Source organism: Mus musculus, chromosome X (assembly GCF_000001635.26).
Source record: "Mus musculus strain C57BL/6J chromosome X, GRCm38.p6 C57BL/6J".
Classification (NCBI taxonomy): Eukaryota; Metazoa; Chordata; class Mammalia; order Rodentia; family Muridae; genus Mus; species Mus musculus.
Genome location: NC_000086.7, coordinates 89462711 through 89484399, shown reverse-complemented (window position 1 = coordinate 89484399; position 21689 = coordinate 89462711).

Here is a 21689-nt window from a genome sequence, read left to right as displayed (position 1 = left end):
GTACAAGGCATAGAAGTTCTATCAGTTTTTGGCCAGAGATGCCCCCAAAATTTTCACAGATTATTTTTATTGTCCTTGGTTATTCAGTATGCTACATAATAAGACCCTATTGTTGAACACTACATACTTTGGTTGCAGCACATAGAGAAATCATATCAAACCGAACAGGAAACTTTCTTACACCTGGGTAGCTTTCATGGTGTCAGGGGTTACTATATAGGCTTGCTAGTGGGTATGAGGGTAAGATTTCAATAATTTTGCACAGCACTGGACCTTGCAAGCTGCAATCCTGGCGCCAGATCTATATGTGCCGACTGGTGCAATAGTGACAAGTACTATTATATTGTAATTAACCACTTTCTGTTTGAATTTGAGGCTTTTTCCACAAAAGGCAACTTCATAACTTTTCAATTCTGGTCTAAATCGTGAGTTAGGAAGTCATAGGCCTTAGGGTAGAATCTGGCATTTTTATATTGTTAAATTGTCATGCTATCAATTTGTCTTCTAGATTTATGTTTATACCATAAAGCTAGCCTGCTTGATCTCCACCTTGTTTAGAGATGTCCTCGTTCCGCAGTGAACAGAAGTCAATAGAGAGATGCATGATTGGTCAAAGTGCTGAGAATGAGAAACTGACTACCCACCCTTAAATAGGACATCTGCATTAATCCTTCCATCACAAAGGCTCTTAGAATACTACAGAAAAGTACTCAGAACAAAGTAAGAGCCAAGGCTAGAGAGATGACTCACCTGTTAATAGTATGTTTGCTCTTGCAGAAGACTCTGGTTTGGCTCTCAACACTGACATAGCTTCTATGGGGCCCAAAGCCTTCTTCTGACCTCTGTTGGCATTCAACTTCACATTTTTCACATAACATACATGTATTCAAAACTATTCAAAACTATTCATACACACTAAATAAAAATAAATATAAAAATTAATATAAAAACCAAAGGATGAAGCAGGCATTTATGAAATGCTTCTTCTGGGAACAGCATGGCTACTGCAATCACAGTGTAAAGCAGCTGAACTGTGGCTATCTTCATGAAACCTACATAATAACAAGCCAGCCAAAATTCTTGAAAAGATGGAGGAGTTATCATTCATACCCTGCCCATTACTTAGGGCTTCCCATGCTCCAGTGGATAGTCATGTATGTCCATCCACATATGCTTAACACTAGCTAGATTTATTGGGTTAATAAAATAAGACTGGACGAAAACTTTTTGAAGTTATCATATTAGCTATAACAACATGAACTAAAATTATAAAAGGTATTTCTAAACAACATTCATAAAAACAATTATTCTATTTATAGGATAAACACACACAGAGACACACACATATACGCAGAAATATGTGACTGGGATTTTTTTTTTTTAATTTTGAATCATTGTCCTGTAAAAGGAAATAGGTAAACATCTTCTCGTTATTACAAGCCTATTCTTTTTCAAAATATTTAATTTTATGTGTATGAGTATTTGGCTGTGTGTATGTATGTATGTATGTATGTACATATGTATGTATACCTCATATATGTCGTGTATATACAGAAAGCAAAATACAGCATCTGATTCTCTGGTAGTGGAGTTTCCTGTGATTGTGAGACAGTGTGTGGGTGCTGGGAACAAAATTGAAGTCCTCTGCAAGAGCAGTGAGTATTCTTTTTTTTATTAGATATTTTCTTTATATACATTTCAAATGCTATCCTGAAAATTCCCTATACCCTCCCCCGCCCTGCTCCCCTACTCCCCCACTTCCTCTTGTATTCTTAACTATCAAACAATCTTCCTAGTCTTTTGTATAACTATTCTTATACATGTGTTCAGATGTTAAATAACTATCTATAGAAATATTTAGGTATTGCAATACTATTTCAAAGTAAATTATGCAAACTCTGCTAAAATAATAGATAGCTGATATCTAATGTTTTAAAAATAGACACATAAATTATAGTCTATGAGAAACACAAAAGTTTAAAAAGATTATTCTAAATATTGGTTTTTGGAAAACGAGGAAATCAAAAAAAAGACACTATACATAGAAATTCAGTATGTCTTTTATATTTTTCTATAATGACCTAAAACTTGTATTATACACTAATAATTATGTGACTTGACCTTCTTATTCAAGAATGCACTGTATTTGGTAGGGAGCATTTCTCTTTAGTATGTGTTTCTATTATCAGATAGATAGTCTTCATGTTGTTCACAGAGGTGGATGATGTCATCCAACCATTGGACTGAACACAGGGTGTCAAGTGGAGGAGCTTGAGAAAGGACCCAAGGATCTGAAGGGGTTTTCAGCCTCATCAGTGGAACAACAATATGAACCAACCTGTCTCCCCAAAGCTCCCAGGGAATAAACCACCAATTAAAGAGTACACATAGAGGAACCCATGTCTCCAGCCACATATATAGCAGAGGATGGCCTTGTAGGATATCAATGGGAGGAGAGGTATTTGGTCCTGTGAAGGCTTGAATCCACATTGTAGGGGAATGCCAGGACAGGGAAGCGGAAGTAGGTGTGTTGGTGAGCAGGGTGTAGGGTATACGGGATAGGGAGTTTTTGGAGGAAAAAACAGGAAAGAGGATAACATTTGAAATGTAAATAAAGTATATAATTTAAAAATTTCACAGAAACCAGAAACTCAAAATAACCCTGATCACCTCAAGTATCAAATGTAGAATTGAAAATAAATTATAGCAATGCATAACAGTATACCAACAGTTCAAAACAATATATTATAGAATTAAAAAGTATCTCAATTTCAGGAACTACAACAGAAACTTACAACAGCAAAACTTCCTTTATATGTTTCAACTAGGAAAAAGATGCGTTATGGGGTTGAGAGAGGGAAATTAGTTAATAATGTGTTGTACTAATGCAAAGTCCTGAATTAAATCCTCAACAACATTTTAACATGGTGAGACTTCCTGTACAACGGCAATCACAGTGGTAGGGAAGCAGAAACAGGAGGCTGCCTGAGGCTCACTAGGTGGGAGGTCTAGCTTAATTAGTGATCTTAAAGCACATGAGAAAGCCTATTTCGGTGGAAATTGATAGCATACCTAAAGTTATGTTTTGGCCTACATCCCTCAACACACACCCTTGCCCAGCCTTACACATCCAAACAATCACACACAGGCATGGGTGTGCTATGTATTTCAAATAATAAAAGATAAGAATAGTGATAACTAGTTTTATTGTTTTATTCTAACATTAAATAATCAGGGAATATTTACAATGTAACATTTTTAATTTTGCAGCTTAAGGGGCATGGTAAATATTTTCATAGAGTACATGTAACAGGAAGCAAGGAATTCTGTTCATTATTCCATAATTCTATCCTTTGAATTTAGTTTCTTTGCTTTTTGGTTTTGGTTTTAAATGTTGAACTTTATTGTCCTTTCAAGATAAAAACATATCACAGGCTTTCAATGGTAGAAAATACTTTTTTTTTTTTTTTACCTAACTGTCAATCTATAAGTGCACTTCAGTGAATGGAAAAATGTATTGATACTTTAGACTCTGAGTTTTGTTTTGTTTATTCATTCATTTTAATCATGCAAAATAGAAAAAGGAAAGTTCATTCAATGTGATCTTATTGGGAAAAGGGACAAAGAGATACAATGAACCCCCCCTCCCCAAAATCAGTTTTCTGGAATGTAAAGTGAGATTAATATTATATAATATATATATATATATATATATATATATATATATATATATATATATACACACTAGTTTAGGTAAAGGTATGATCCTGCCCAGTACTGACATATCATTGTCTAAAGTGGTCTGACAATTCTTGTTTTTTTGTTTTGTTTTGTTTTGTTTTGTTTTGTTTTGTTTTGTTTTGCTTTTGGTTTTGGATTTCAAGACAGGGTTTCTCTGTGTAACCCTGGCTGTCCTGGAGCTCACTCTGTAGACCAGGCTGGCCTCAAACTCAGAAATCCACCTGCCTCAGCCTCCAGAGTGCTGGGATTAAAGGTGTGTGCCACCACCTCCCGGTGGTCTGACAATTCTTTAGAATTCTGTGAAATCTCTTTCCAGGAGCAAGTTTCCAGGGATGAGGCCTTTTCTTCCTCCCATCACAAAACCAGTGGAAAATTTAAAACTAATACAGATCTGTTATTGGGGAGTGGGCTACTGATCTCTCTGTCTCACTCTGTCTCTCTCTCTCTCTGTGTGTATCTGTCTCTGTCTCTCTGTCTCTCTGTCTTTCTCTCTCTCTCTTTGGTGTTTGGATGGGTGTGGAAGACTTTGGTGCTTTGAAATAGAAAAACATTTTTTCCATTTACTCTCTAAATAGCACTTAAAAAGCTATCCTTGTGAGATCCTTTTACACAGGTCAACAATGAAAAAGAACAAATGGGACCAAAAGAAATTAAAAAAAAACATGATATAATAAAAAAAATTAGAGAGAGAAAAAAAAAAAAGAACCCAAACAAGCTAAATGTTTCAGCCAAGTTTGCTGGAAGGGAGGCTATAATTGTTAAGGAGATTAGCAGTGTTAAGGAGAATCCAAAACTGTATTAGATATCCTCAGGCCAATACCCTACCCAGCTAAAATTTGAATTTGTGAGGGAAAGGGCCTAATTACCAATGTGTTCAGGATTGTTCTTAGAGTCATGAAGTCACAGTCATAAGTAAATGGGTAGCAGAATCTTTCTCCACAGTTACGGAAAGCTGTTTAAACCAGGCAATAAGTGAGGCCCTGAGGAGCCATTAGGAGAATCTGTGAAAATTAAGTCTGGATTACACTGGAGACCTCAAGATTATAGAGGTGTCATCTCTTATTCTTCAGTTGTTTAAATTGGGCACAGAGAGTTTATTGGCTCTAACTCCTTGATATGCATCACTTACCTCCACAATGTGGTAACAAATTAAACCAACCAGGAAAAATCTTTTGCTGGCAATATGGAACAAATAGAACATAGACTAAAGTTGAATCATCACCAATGATACCATATAATAAGGCTCAGGGAACGGGAAAAGTATGTAAAAACAAATAAAGTCATGCAGGGCCTGGTAGCTCTTGTCTGTTATCCTAGTACTTTGAAAGCTAAATAGGAGAATCATAAGTTTGAAGCCCTATCTCAAGTAAACAAGATAATGCTCCTTGTCTAATAAATAAAATAACCAAAAATAAGCAAAAAATAACTTCTCAAAAATAACTAAAAGCCAAAAGATTATGAATAATAGTTCTTACTTACAGCTACTTTGCATTGACTAAATGTCAGCTATGCTTGGTTCCTCCTTGAATTCTGTTCAGTTTACTGTATTATTTCAGACATAGTTGTACTCTACCTCAAGACTCAAATATTGAAACAGAAATGGGAATTATAAGTGGTCTGGAAGTAGTTTTTCCCCTTCAGTTTTTTGTCAGTGCTTCTTATTCTAAATGGATTAGTTTATTTAATCAAGACTCTGATTAAATACACACAGAGAAAAAATATATATAAAACAACACAATTAATTTTCTCATGTGTATGTATGTGTGCAATATAGTATAACACAATTAAGTTTCTGGTGTGTGTGTGTGTGTGTATGTGTGTCTAGGTGGATTTGGGGACGGTGTGAGAGAAGAGTCAGGAATTAATTAAGTGAATCACCATTGGAAATTCCCCTGCATTTTGATACAGACCAGCTTGATTCGATTGTTTATATCAGAAACTCTAGGGCAGTGGTTGAATGGAGTTCTCAGATGGTTCAATGTGAATCAAAATCTTAGTCCCAAATTTAGAGGATTTTGTCATAGTACAAATATGAGTATTAGAGCCAAAACCACTTAGTAAATTGCAGTCTAGCTAGGTATATTAAATCTATGTCTGTCAAAATAGGTAAACTCCATTAGATGCTTTTTGTTTGTTTGTTTTTTCCTTTTTTCTTTTACTAGTACATCATTGCAATCTTTACTGCTAAAAACAACAAAATAATAACAACAACAACTTCTTTCAGGATGAAGAGATGGATCAGCAGTTGCTCTCTAGAATACCAGGGTTTAATTCCTAGAATCCACATGGCTGCTCGCAATCATTTGTAATTCTAATTCTAAGAGATCTTGTGCCCTGCTCTGACTTTCATAGGTATTGCTTCCATGTTATGTACAGGTGTACCTGCAAGCAAAATACACACACACACAAAATAAAATCATAATTTTAGATATATTTTAATTAGAAAAATGAAATAAACATTCTAATTACTGTAAATTTTAGTTTTGTACTAGGCATCCTATTTTGTTTTAAATCTATTTTTTTTAATATTTACATATTTCTCTCTCTCTTCCTCTCCCTCTCCTTCCTGCAACCTCTCAACCTCTCTCTCTCTCTCTCTCTCTCTCTCTCTCTCTCTCTCTCTCCCTCTGTGTGTCTGGGTTGTGAGTATGTGTGGTGTGCATGTGTGTGCATGAGTGTGTATGAGTGTGTGTGTGTGTGTGTGTGTGTGTACCAGTTTTATGCCATACCTGAAGACATCAGAAGATCAGAAAACAATCTTTCTGGAGTGGTTTCTTTTTTTTTTTCTTTCTTTTTTTTTTCTTTTTTTGGTTTGTTTTTGAGGCAGGTTCTACCTGTTACTTCTTTTCTGAGTTGTATATAGGAGGTTCAGGCTGCCTGTCTGTCTCCACCTCCCATTTAACTGCTGGAGTTGTGAGGCTTGGATTACAGATGTGGGTCATTACATCCATCATTTTTTAACACAGGCTCGAGGAATAAACTAACATCACAAGGATTCCTTGCCATTTGGGCTTACCTGATTAGCTATCTCACCAACCCTCTACCTTGAATTTGTTCAATTGTAACTCTTACTCTATTAGATCCCTATGTAACATCACTTGCAATTTTAGTTAGAATGTTGAATGGCCAATTCACAGCATGTTTTCAAGTTATTTATATTTCAAGTCTTCATCCTTAATGGGGAAACACAACACACACACAATTCTAAATATTATACAGAACATATTTGTCTGTCAATCTTTATCATCTTTTATTAGCTGTCCCCCAAAATTCAGATGAGAACATACTTTCAATGATATCAACCAAGTGGGAGAAAAGTGTAAAGACAGAATAATTCCAAGCTTGTAAAAAATTAATATGTGATTGTTAATATTTCTTCTCAATGTACAAGGTCTAAAATCGCAAGCTTTTGGAACAGTTTGTGGGAGAGTGCCTAATTTAGTTTAGCCTCTGGTCATGCCTGTGTAGGAGTTTCTAAATGGGCTTACATTAAGGTCAAAGATATGCCATAATTGTGGGCAGCATCATTGCATGTGCGAGGGTCTCAGACTTAATAAGACAAAAGAGAGCCCAGAACCAGCATTCATTGCTCTAATTTCAAATTATGTATACAATAGGATCAGCTGTTTTAAGAGCCTGACACTATGATTTTTCCTGATATTATGGACTTTTGCCTGGAATTTTGAGCCAAATATATCCTTTCTTTCTTAGACTGCCTTTGTTCTGGTATTCTATCACAACACTGAGATGGATAATGCATATAACCATACCTGTACTTTAGGCTCTCTTGATACTTTGTTGATCCACTTTCTAATGCTAAGTTTATCATTGTCTTTCTTTACTTTCAACTACAACAATTTGAACTGAAACATGAAGTTGATAGTCCTAATATCTCTAGATGGTATCATTTTCAAAACAATTCATGTACTGGATTCAGTGAGACATCAAAGAATGTCAATTTATAGTAAAAAATGAATACAAAGTATAGAAATTTAAATGCTCACCAAACATTTTAATTCAGCTTACAAAAATCTATCTTAATACTGGACAAAATACTTCAGAATGAAAACAACTGTCTTTCAGGTGTGTGCCTTTCACATTGTGACATGTTCTCATCCACAAAATTCATACTTAATAAGTGTAAAATTGAGTTACAAAAAATGCAAAAATATCATGATGTTTTAAGAAAACTTACAGTTTTTTTCCTCTGTTGTATCCACAGTTATCTTGCTGTGCATGCAGCCCAAAAACTGTGCAATATAAAACAAAACTGTATACAAAACATTAGAAACTAAAGATAGTAGAAAGAAGCATGAGAAGTAATTTCTATGTATACTGAGAGTATAGTGTTTGCTTTGGTTGGGTTGTTGTAATATTCTGTTTAGTATTCTTAGGGTAACAATGTTTTTAAAAGATCCATTTTATGCAGGTAACCTTTTCTAAAGTTTGTCATAGGACTGAACTAATATAAATGATACTAACTGAAATTAGTTGGAGGAGAAAAGGGAGAGGTGAAGATCTGCAGTCAATCTATTTATTTCTGAGGCCTGAGTGGCCTTCTTTGCCCTGCCTATCCTAATTAATTTTGCAGTGACAGTCACATCATTTCACTGGGCCTACAATCAAGGGAATACAAAATCTGCCAAGGAGACCACTCAAGAATATGAAGAACACTATTTTTTTTTTTTTTTTACACAGACCCAACACAATGTTGAAAATTTTCATTAGGTCTTAAACGTTGATGTTTTAGAAAGTCTAATGTGGAGTTTCCACAGCTATTGACTTGTTGAAGCTTTGCAGAGAGATGAAAATGTTACAGTGCACTATAATAGAGAACGCTACAAAGGAAAAAGGATTGAGTACGACTGCCAGTTAATCACATTGAAACAATGGCCTTCAACTGTAGCAGGAATAGATGAGTTTGGCAAAAAGTTTTTTCTGACTAATGCAATCTAAAGACTTTAGGCTATAACAAGGGCAGGATAAAACTTTGTATTTGAAGAATAAAATCCATCTATTTTAGATAAAGTTTTCATGGTTCTTTCCTCGAAAATTTCCAAGTTGTCTTTTTACACATCAAGTTTTCTCTCCAACTGGAGTGATAAAAAATGCATAATATCTGAACTAGTTATGAAGATAGAAACTACTTCATAATAGTATAGATTGGATTCCAGGCAATAAAGTAAGTGGACTAACTGCAGATCGTTACTACTCAAAATCCAATCCCTTTGTCTCACCCCTAGCTCTGTAGCAGACTACCTGCTTCAGCTTCCCATCCACCCCTGCCCTCATCCCCAGCAGATAACAAAGATGTTCCCCTTCACCATTTCTTGGCCTTATCACAGTCCGAACACCACTGGGCACTCCCTTGGAACTGAAGGCCACTCAGGCTAGAGAAACAGGTAAGTTAACTGGAGATCTTACCTCTCCCTTTTCTCCTACAAACCCAATTACCAGTCTCTCCCTCGATTCTGTGGCAGTCTACTTGCTGTGGTCACTTCTGCTGTCCCCATCTATAGTTTATTACTCAGATATTATTTATTCTATTCTCCTAATTCCAGTAGGTATTCCTGGGAACCACCAGCCAAGGCTGCTAGAGAAGCAAGTGGTATAGCAAAGGAGATAGGCAAGATTCAGATTTTTGCTCTACCTCCATATACAACTTCCCAGTGTAAGCCCCAGCTCTATATCCTAGTGTGGCATTTCTGCACTCCTTGCCCCCCATTTCCAGGAGACTAAACAGATCCTGGCAAACACCATGCTTTCCACTCCTCTGAAGACTCCCACAGCCCTAACCCAGCACAACTCAATTACTAAGTGTCAACTCTCAATACTTAGAAACACATTTTACCAGGGACTCCCAGTGGCCACACTTGTGAAATCTCAGAAGAATTCCCTACCAGGCCATACACAACCACTATACCTTCCTAAGAACACAGAAAGGGCAGTAATAATCAAGGAAAAATATGCCAAAGATAAAAGCAGTTGTCAGCACCAAGATGTACCATAATCTCAAACACAGATGCTTAGATGCCAATGCAAAAACACAATCAATAAATGCCCAAAGACAATGTCTACACTACATCTCAGCAACCTTACTGCAGTAAGACTGAGACTTATAACATAGCTAAAGCACAACACAAAGACTGTAAAATACCCTTTATGAATATGACAGAGGTCCTTAAGCTAAAAATTAGTTAATCCCTTAAGAAAGACTGAGAAAAAAATACAAAAACAAAAATGTGGATTAAAATGAATAAAACAGTTTACAGTTTAATACCTGAAACTGCAAACAGGATAAATAACCAAAACCCAGACTGAAGGAAATCTGGAAATGAAAAGTTTAGGAACTCAAAAATGTAGCTCAGAGTCATGTCTTACAAACAATATAAGAGATGGAAGAGAGAATCTAAGACACTGAAGATACAAAAAGAGAAGTGAATACCTTAGTCAAAGAAAGTGTTAAATCTAATAAAAATCCTGGCACAAATCAATCAGGAAACCTGGAATTCTATTTTTAAAAAAACATAAAAATATTAGGAATATAGGAAGGGGAATAAAACCAAGTCAAAGGCATAGAAAATATTTTCAAAATAACCACAGAGGAAATTTACCCTAACTTAAAGAAAGAGCTGCCTATCAAAATACAAGATATATATATATATATATATATATATATATATATATATATATATATATATATATATATATATATATATCACCAAATAGACTGGACCAGTGAAGCAATTCCACTTGGCACATAAAAATTAAAATGCTAAACATAAAGAATGAAGAAAAATATGAAAATTTGTAAGAAAAAATAACCAAGTAACATAAGAAGGCAAAACTGTTAGAATAACATCTGACTTCTCAGTGAAGACTCTAAAACTAGAAGGGCCTAGACAGATAGGTGTGGGGCAAACTCTAAGATACCTAGTCTATTATACACAGCAAAAGTTTCAATCATAGTAGATGGAGAAAATAAGACATTCCATTATAAAGCCAAGCTTAAGCAATAACTCTATCTATAAATTTAGCCTTACAGAAGACAGTACAAGAAAAACTTCAATGCAAAGAGATTAGCACACCCAAGAAAACACGAGAAATAATCTCAGAAAAGCACATCAAAAAGGGGAAACACACACACCAAAATAACAGGAATTAACACTTTTCTTTGGTAACTATCAACATTAGTATTCTCAATTCCATAATAAAAAGACATAGACAAACAAAACGAATGTAATAGAATCCATCCTTCTATTGCAGTAAAACAGAAGGAAAGAAAGAAAGAAAGAAAGAAAGAAAGAAAGAAAGAAAGAAAGAAAGACCATAATAACAAGTATAGATGTCACTTTAGTATAAAAGGATGAAAAGGACTGAGAATGGTATTAGAGAGCATACCTTACCCAATAACCTCAAAAATAGTTTGGGGGTAAATAAGCAAGTAAGTGAAAAATATGTATGATAAAAATTTAAATACTTTGAAGAAAGGATCTGCAGATGTCAGAAGACAGAAAGATCTACCAGCCCCTTGGATTGATAGGATTAAGAGAATAAAAAGGTCATCCTACTAAAAGCAAACCACAAAATTTAGAGAAATCCCCATCAAAATTCCAACACAACACTTCATAGATCATGAGTGGAGAACTTTCCACTTCATATAGAAATAAAATAATAATAAACCAAACCAAATCCAGAAACATAAACAAACAAAAATACCACACCACAGCTCAAAAATAACACAATATTGAATGAACTGCTAGAATGAAGTATCATCATCTCTGATCTCACATTTTACTACAGAATTTAATAATAAAAACAGTATGGTAGGCAAGAATACAGACCCATTGATCAACAGAATCTAACTGACAATTCAGACATAAAATCATATGTATATGATGAAGAAGCCAAAATATACTGGAAAACTACAGAATCTTCAATTCACAGATGCTGTTTAAATTAGATGTCTACATTTAGAAGAACACAAATAGATAACTATTGATCACCCTATACCACTTTTGGGTTTATCCCCAAAGGATGTTTTACTCTATCATTGAGAAACTTGTTTAAACAGGTTTATTGATGCATTATTCAAAATAACCAGAAATTTGAAACAACCTAGATATACCTACCTCAAAAATGTTGGATAAAGGAAATGTGGCATATTTACACAATGGAATATCTTTCAACCATTGCAATAATGAAATAATAAAATTCATAGGTAAATGGGTATAACTAGAAAATGTCATCTGTAGTGAAGTAATCCAGCCTCACAAAGACAAATATGGTATGTGTTTGCTTATATGTAGATATTAGTTCATAAGTTAATGATGACTGAGCTTCAATTTGTAGAACCACAAAGGTCAGTGAGGTATAGAGTAAGAGACTCGTGTGGACAGACAGATTTCCATAGGAAAGGGGAATAGAATATATAATTATGGGTGAATTAGGGGAACAGGGCTGAGAATTGTATCAAGTAGGTAGCTGCACGGAAGCATGGAAGTGGGAGAGGATATCAGTTAAGAGAGCTAAAGCTATGGGCCATTTGATGGTATATGGAAACCCAATAAAGTAGAAGCTTCCTAAAATATACACATATATGGAGGCAATTTAAATACTATTGCCAAATAATTGGGAAAACATAGCCCTAAGTGGAACTATCTTGTCATTAAATGAAACTTCCAGTACCAGAAATGGGTAACATCTAATTGTTAGCAAAAGGTGTCCCATAGCAACCCCCAAATAACCCGTGTTATTGCCAAGACAATAGGTTACTTTGCCCAACTGATATCAAGGCCCTATTGTTGAAAACAACACCTATACAACTCACTGAACATGGAGATTTTTTATCTAGGCCCTACCTACATAGAGCCTTCACCCCTAGTTCTAGTGTTTTTTGTAGAAGAAGGTGTTCTGCATAATGCCAAGGGAGAAATGTAAACAACTTAGCTACCAGCCATTCTATCTGTAATGGTGGCCTACCTGTAAGATTTACTAGTATAATAGTGATTCAAAGTTTGTGAGAATAACCAACCAATATCTGATTTTATTTAAGGCCCACTCCATGAAAACCACTTATGATAAGGCTTTGGTGACCAAGAACCAGGAACTAGATAATTCAGGAATCTAAGGTAAAAATAAGTGCTGGTTAAAAACAAAAACAAACAAACAAACAAAAAAACCAGAAACAGTAATAAAATAACTTCTAATGATATTCTACTATAGCCATAGAGCAATACTCTATTCAGAAATAGTCAGAGGTTCCTCCTTCAGCAGATGGGAACAAATAAAAAGACCCACAGCCAGCATATGGTGCTTGGAACACTCTGCTTTAAATAGAATGTCTTCAACATATCCCACCACTCAGAGCTTAGGGTAGCCTGTGGAAGAGGATATAAGGCCTTCTAAACAAGATAGGAATAATGCAATATAAACTGACAGAGATTGAAGCAGCATGCATTGGTTCTACACAGATCTTCACCAGATAGAGTCCTGGAGCTAAAATGGAAATGGACATATGCCCCATTTTAACAAAAAAAGTTATATTTAATTGATGCATCTTCTTACAAATGGAAATTTATTTTTCTTTCTCATTTGGAATGCAAACTGTTCTATGTGTTCATGACACTTGTCTATACATTACCAACAGAAAATGAACTTGTTGATATCCTTGGAAGTACTATTCTCATTATGTCATGTCAGGTACTTTTTTGTTTTATTTTAATTTTTGTTCTTCAATTTTTAATTTAAGTTTTATTTATTTTAGTTAAATTCATTTATTCTCTCTCTCTCTCTCTCTCTCTCTCTCTCTCTCTCTCTCTCTCTCTCTCTCTCTCCCCACAGATTCTTTTTGTATATTACTGCTTCCAGTTTTGTGTTTTCCTATGGGATTCAATGGGATTCATGAGTGTGTGAACAAATGAGTCTCTGGGTCTATATCTTTTTAGATACCTTTTCTTGGGCTGCATTCCTTCTGTTTGTTTGCTTGTCCTATACAAATGTGTTAGATTTTGTTTTAACTTATTTTATTATTACCCTTAGGAGCCTATTTGTTTCTAATAATACAGAAAGTGTGTAGAACAGGAGGGGAGGTGAGGTAGGGAGGAATTAGGAGGAGTAGAGGGAAGGCAAACTGTAATCATGACATACTATATGAGGCAAAATATTTTCAACTAGACGAAAATGCTTTTAAACTAGTTTACATTGAAGAGAGCTGAAATTTCCCATTGGAATACCAATTTCTATGTATAATTGATGTCTCTAAGTATCTTTACAAACATCTGGGAGATTTTTGTGAAACTTGCTCACTTCTCTATCAACACATGTGCACACTGAGACAGAAACAGATAAGACAGAGAGAGATACAAAAACAGAGAAATGGAGAGATATAGAGAAAAAGTGATAAAGGGTTATTTGTGACTTGAAAAACACTTGTTGATTTATATTTGCTGAGAGAAGAACTGGAAGCTAGAAAGATAGTTTAGGGTTTAAAAGAGCTGATTGCTTTTCCAAAGGATCTTAGTTTTCTTTCCAATACCCATTTCAGGTAGCTCACAATTGCTTATAACCCTAGTCCAAGGAGCCTGATACCATCTTTTGGCATTTGGGCATCTGTGCATCCCAGAGAACACATGCTGACATGCTGTCCATCTGTCTGTCTGTCTCTCTCTCTCTCTTTCTTGAACACACACACACACACACATACACACATGCACACACACATACATGCATGCATGCACGTACATGCATGCACCTTAAAATACAATGAAATGATCTTTTCTTTTTAAAAGCATGTGAAGAAATTAGATTTGTATCAACCTGTAAAATGTATGTGGTTTATAGGTACTGAGTGGGGCAGAAATGGGATTGCTTTTTCTGAATATTTCATGTTTTCTTCTAAGTATGACTGTTTTTCATTTAAGCCAAATGCTCCAAGTTTGAAATTTAAAACCCTGATCAGAAAACATTATGCATTTTAGTAAATATAATATTTAGATTTAGAAAAGCAGACTATTCAAAGGGCCTGAAAATTTTACCTTGGAAACCAGGAAAGGGGATAACATTTGAAACGTAAATAAAGAAAATATCTAGTAAAAAAAAAAATCACCTTTGCTTTCACAGCAATTTCCAATATCTTGGCTGAGGAAGATAACATTCTCCCTTTCAACACTACAGTTGTTGGTTTGGCCATCCACACCTCAATCCAACATAGTCTAGAAGGAAGAGGTATTGAAATACCAAGCGATAATAGTAAAAAGCAACATTCAGGCTAAAGAATATTTAGGAAATATTTTTAAAATATTTAAAAATTTTGTTTTATTTTTAATTTATATTTTACACTCCATATTCCATTCCCTGCTAAACATCCATACTCCAAATTCTCCACATCCCACACCTCCTCCTCATCCTATCCTGTCTCCATGTGAATGTCCCCACCCCCCATGCCACCTGACCTCTGAACTTCCTGGAGCCTCCAGTATCTTGAAGGTTAGGTGCAACATCATCCCTCAATGAATACAGACCCAGAAATTCTCTACTGTACGTGTGTTGGGGGCCTCATATCAGCTGGTTTATGCTGTCTGTTTGGTAGTCCAGTGTTTGAGAGATCTCAGGGGTCCAGATTAATTGAGACTGCTGGTACTCCTATAGGATCATCCTTCTCCTCAGCTTCTTTCAGCCTTCCCTAATTCAACAACAGGGGTCCCCAGGATCTGTGGTTGGATGCAATGTCTGCATCTGACTCTTTCAGCTACTTGTTGGGTCTTTTGGAGGGCAGGCATGATAGATCCCTTTTTATAAACACTCCATAGCCTCAGTAATAGCATTAGGCATTGGGACCTCCCCTTGAGTTAGATACCACTTTGGGCCTGTTGCTCGACCTTCTTTTCCCCCTACATTTCTATCCCTGTAATTCTTTCAGACAGGAACAATCATGGGTCAGAGATGTGACTGTGGGATGGCCCTCCTCCCTCACTTGGCCCTTTCCTTCTGCTGTAGGTAGGCTCTATATGATCCCTCTCGTTACTGTCGGGCATTTCATTTAAGGTCCCTCCCTTTGAGTCCTGGGAGTCTTTCACCTCCCAGATCTAAAAATATTTTTAAAAGTTCAACAAGTAGTCATGGAAATACAAAGGAGCTATTGACATCTGACGGTTGTTAGGTGTGTGAAAACAATTTTTTTTGAGGATGTTGACACCAATAGGTTTCTTATGCTTCAGTGAATGGGCATAAAGCCATGGACATTGGAGCAACATTAGCTGGACTTGGTTATCAGAGGTAATGGAGAAAGAGAGAAAGGAAGGAGGAATGGGGAAGAAAATATTTAGGAGAGTAGGGGTTAGACATGATCAAATTTCCCTGCAATCATGTATGTTTTTGTTTGTTTGTTTGTTTGTTTTATACCTCCAAACAGACAGCATTTAATTAGAAGAGTTTTTACCTGTGGAACACTATAAGTAGACAATCTATGGTAATTACACACAAAGAAAACAAGTAACAGGCAAATAAATCTACCAACTTCCTTGTCCAGTGGTGTTTTAAACAGTATCATCTGAGCTACTCAATACTCAGATACACCATATAAAACAATGGAGACATTTCATGATGTACAACATATTTGTGCTTATGAAGCAATTATTTTAGAATGAATTCACACCTAAGTGTGAAGCAGAATATACCAAACAATGCAGATATGTGCACAGCCACAAGTGTGCTGCAGATTTCCCCAACACTACTTTATCATTTTAAATACACAAATAACCACAAAACATTACATATGCAGGTGGAAAGCCTGGAAAAGGCATCGATACAGTGACTGGCTTAAAGTGTTAAGGAAAGGTGATTTTATTACAGTATTGTTAAACATCCCATAATTTCCCCCTTAACCTTTATTGCGGCTTTATTTCTATGGCCATCATGTACCTATATATTCCTACAGAGGCTGCTTCTTTCTCACCTATGGATCCTCATCTTCTACAAGTGTCTCTATTGCTATAGATGCAAAAGCCTGTTATCAGAATGTGTGGCCTTTTCCTCAGCAGACTGCTAGTTGCTCTCCTAGAGGACCAGTATTTGGTTTCCAGTATCATGTCGAATGGCTTACAATCACTGGCAACTCCACTCCAGGTGACTTCTCCAGAGAGAAGTGAGGAGCATTTTAGAGAGATTCGCAATTGCTACTGTGTACAAAGGTTATTTACAAGCATTGTGCTACTTCTTTTTTTTTTTTTTTACTTAATTTTTTTTAATTAGGTATTTTCCTCATTTACATTTCCAATGCTACCCCAAAAGTCCCCCATACCCCCCCACTCCCCTACCCACCCACTACCACTTTTTGGCCCTGGCATTCCCCTATACTGGGGCATATAAAGTTTGCAAGTCCAATGGGCCTCTCTTTCCAATGATGGCCCACTAGGGCATCTTTTGATACATATGCAGCTAGAGTCAAGAGCTCCTGGGTACTGGTTAGTTCAAAATATTATTCCACCTATAGGGTTGCAGATCCCTTTAGCTCCTTGGGTATTTTCTCTAGCTCCTCCATTGGGGGCCCTGTGATCCATCCAATAGCTGACTGTGAGCATCCACTTATGTGTTTGCTAGGCCCCGGTATAGTCTCACAAGAGAGAGCTATATCAGGGTCCTTTCAGCAAAATCTTGCTTGTGTATGCAATGGTGTCAGCGTTTGGAGGCTGATTATGAGATGGATCCCTGGATATGGCAGTCTCTAGATGGTCCATCCTTTTGTCTCAGCTCCAAACTTTGTCTGTGTAACTCCTTCCATGGGTGTTTTGTTCCCAATTCTAAGAAGGGGCAAAGTGTCCACACTTTGGTCTTCGTTCTTCTTGAGTTTCATGTGTTTTGCAAATTGTATCTTATATCTTGGATATTCTAAATTTCTGGGCTAATATCCACTTATCAGTGAGTACATATCATTTGAGTTCTTTTGTGATTGGGTTACCTCACTCAGGATAATGCCCTACAGGTCTAACCATTTGCCTAGGAATTTCATAAATTAATTCTTTTTAATAGCTGAGTAGTACTCCATTGTGTAAATGTACCACATTTTTTGTATCCATTCCTCTGTTGAGGGGCATCTGGGTTGGTTCCAGCTTGTGGCTATTATAAATAAGGCTGCTATGAACATAGTGGAGCATGTTTCTTTCTTACTAGTTGGAACATCTTCTGGATATATGTCCAGGAGAGGTATTGCAGGATCCTCTGGTAGTACCATGTCCAATTTTCTGAGGAACCGCCAGACTGATTTGCAGAGTGGTTGGTTGTACAAGCTTGCAATCCCACCAACAATGGAGGAGTGTTCCTCTTTCTCCACATCCTCACCAGCATGTGCTGTCACCTGAATTTTTTATCTTAGCCATTTTGACTGGTGTGAGATGGAATCTCAGGGTTGTTTTGATTTGCATTTCCCTGATGATTAACGATGCTGAACATTTTTTTCAGGTGTTTCTCAGCCATTTGGTATTCCTCAGGTGAATAAAACAGTTTTAAAACTAGAAACAAAAATCTTAAAATTTCAGGATGAAAACTTCATATATTTGTGTATAAGACTGATAATTTTACTTGCAATAATTAGGTTGAGATCCATAGGATAGTGGCTGAAGCATTGTTTTCTAGTTGACCAATGAAAACTGGCATGTGATTATGTGAAACACTATAAACAATATAAACTTAGCAAAAATAGTAGACAAGTGTTTGGAGGAATAAGAATGCCCTCTATGTAGGACTTGGGAGATGAATCAGTGGGTAAAGTACTTGAAGAATAGAGTTTAGATCCCCAGAATCGATGAAAAACAATTGGGTATGTTGGCAAGCACCTAAAATCACAGCACTGAGAAACAGATGGAGAATCATCATGGCTTATTGGCCATCCAGGATAGCTAACCAGCAATCTCCAGGTTCAAAAAGAGACCTACATAAATGCAATATGCAAAGTGCCATATTGTACTGTAAAACACCAGCTGCCAGCCACATGCACAAAAATACATTTGTATTCTCAAAAAGTTACACAAAATGAATATCCTATGCTCTGTGGGTTGAATCATGGGCATTGGGAGATTTTGGGCTAATATCTACTTATCAGTGAGTATACACCATGTGTGTTCTTTTGTGTTTGGTATGCCTCACTCAGGATGATATTTTCTTTCCATCCATTTGCCTGTGAATTTGATTAAGTCATTGTTTTAGTAGCTGAATAGTACTCCATTGTGTAAATGTACCACATTTTCTGTATCCATTCCTCTGTTGAGGGATATCTGGGTTCTTTCCAGCTTCTGGCTATTATAATTAATGCTACTATAAACATAGTAGAGTGTGTGTCCTTGTTATATGTTGGGGCATCTTTTGGGTGTATGCCCAATAGTGAGCATATTTTGTGTATAGCTGGATTTTCAGATAGAACTATTTCCAATTTGATCAGAAACCTCCAGATTGGTTTCCAGAGTGGTTGTACCAGCTTGCAATCCCACCAACAATGGAGGAGTGTTGGTCTTTCTCCACATCCTCTCCAGCATCTGATGTCACCTGAATTTTTGATCTTAGCCATTCTGATTGGTGTGTGGTGAATCTCAGGATCTTTTGATTTGCATTACCCTGATGACTAAGGATGTTGAATAGTTCTTTAGGGTCTTCATGGCCATTCAAGACTCCTCAGTTGAGAAATCACTGTTTAGCTTTGTACCCCATTTTTAAATAGGGTTATTTGGTCTCTGGAGTCTAACTTTTGTTTTCTTTGTATATTTTGGATACTATCCCTCTATCAGATATGTGATTGATAAAGATCTTTCTCAATCTGTGGGTTTTGTCCTATTGACAGTGCCCTTTGCCTTACAGAATCTTTTCAATTTTATGAGGTCCATTTTGTTGATTATTGATCTTCAAGCATAAGCCATTGGTAATCATTTCAGGAAAATTTCTCCTGTGCCCATGTGTTTAAGGATCTTCCCCACTTTCTCTTCTATTAGATTCAGTGTATCTGGTTTTATGAGGATATCCTTGGTCCACTTGTACTTGAGCTTTATACAAGGAAGAAATACAACCAGGGAGTAGATGCTTCTGTCCTCCGTTGAAGGGAGGACAGGATGATTGAGGGAGGTGAAGGTAGAGGTACCTGGAAATGAGAGAGGAGGGAAATAAGGAGGGGCAGTATCAGGTACTGCAGGGTACTGGAGAGAGGTACAGAGGTTCAGGAAATCACATCAAAATATGTAGCAGTGAAGGCTGAGGAGCTGGGAATATCCACTGGAGAGTCACAGATGCCTTGGAAGCAAGAGGTTTCCAGGTTCCAATAGGAACGACTTTATCCAAAATGTGCAATGAAGGTGAAATAGAACCTGTAGCGACCACCTCCAGTAGATAGGCACAGCCCCCAGTCGAGGGATGTGGCCATCCACCCATCTCAAAGTGTTAACCCAGAAGTGTTCCTATCTAAAAGGAAGACAGGGACCAAAAATGGAGCCGAGACTGAAAGAAGGGCCATCTAACGTCCAGACCACATGGTGATCCATCCTGTCTACTGACACCGAACCCCAACACTGTTGTTGTTTTCAAGAGGCACTCGATGACAGGAACCTACCTGTTGGGGCTGTTCCTTGGAAGGTTCTGCCAGCAACTGACCAATGCAAATGTAGATGCTTGGAGCCATCCAGCAGACTGAGCGTGGTGACCCTGGTGGGGGAGCTGGTGGAAGAACTGGAGGAACAGAGGAGCATTGCAACCCCATAGTAAGGACAATGTCAATGAGTAGGGCCACCAAGTGCTCCCAGAAACTAAACCACTAACCAAGGAATGTAAGGGGAGGAATCCATGGCTCCAGATACACATGTAGCAGAGGAAGGCCTTGCCTGACATCAATGGAAGGGGAGGCCCTGGGTCCTTTGGAGGTGTGATGCCCCAGCATAGGAGGATTCTGGAGCAGTGGGACGGGAAAGGGAGGATAGTTGGGGGAACATCCTCATGGAGGCAAAGTGGAGGGGGAGAGGGTGGATATGGAATGGGGTATTTGTGGAGGGGTTACCTGTAAGTGGGATATTATTTGAGATGTAAATGAATGGGATGATCAGTTAAAAAAGAAAGAGAAAGAGAGAGAGAAACCACAAATGTCCCACAATCCATGGATTCACTATCAAAGTCCAAGTCTTTAACAGTTCCTTGAGGAAGATAGAGGGAATGAAAAGGACACTAGGACCTGAAGACTACTTTAATGGATGTAAGTCAGTAAAACTGGTACTACCAGATAATATTTAATTGTCTTTTTTGAGCTTCACGACAAAGCTAACCATCAGAAACAGAAAGCACACTAGAAAGTACACATTTATCATAATAGGTAGAAGAGAATGCATGTTAATCAGCTGTCAAAAAGTACCTAGACTTAAGAAGATCTCTGGCTATCTTTAATTAATCAGAATATATTAAGCCATGTTTTTGCATAATCAACTGAAGAATAAAACAATACAAAATATAAGACCTGTCTTAAGCCACATCACAAGATAGTCAAAGTTTATCACTCGTATTCAATCCCAAGTCAGTTGCTGGGCTCAGTGTAATCAGTCCTCAGTGCCAGTGATATCTTTCTTGTAACACTGCAAATGAGTACTCTTTCATCTTTGTAGACATATCAGAATGATGTCTAACGATTAACCTGAGTCACTGGATAATGAGACATGGAACCCAAATATTTCACATGCAACCATAAAAGGTGCTGATTAAAATTAATTTTTGAAGACACAGAAATCACTACAATTCTGGAATAGGAATATACTGTATTGAAATGCCTAAAGAAGTTTCCATGAAATTCTGTATGAGCAAGCCTGAAAATATAGAGAAGTGTTTATACTTATGTCTATGTGTCAAGAAATAAATACACATCCATACAATAAGAGGACATCAACACTGGTATTGTGTTAGGTCCCAAAATTCAAAGTAGAAGTTTTCCT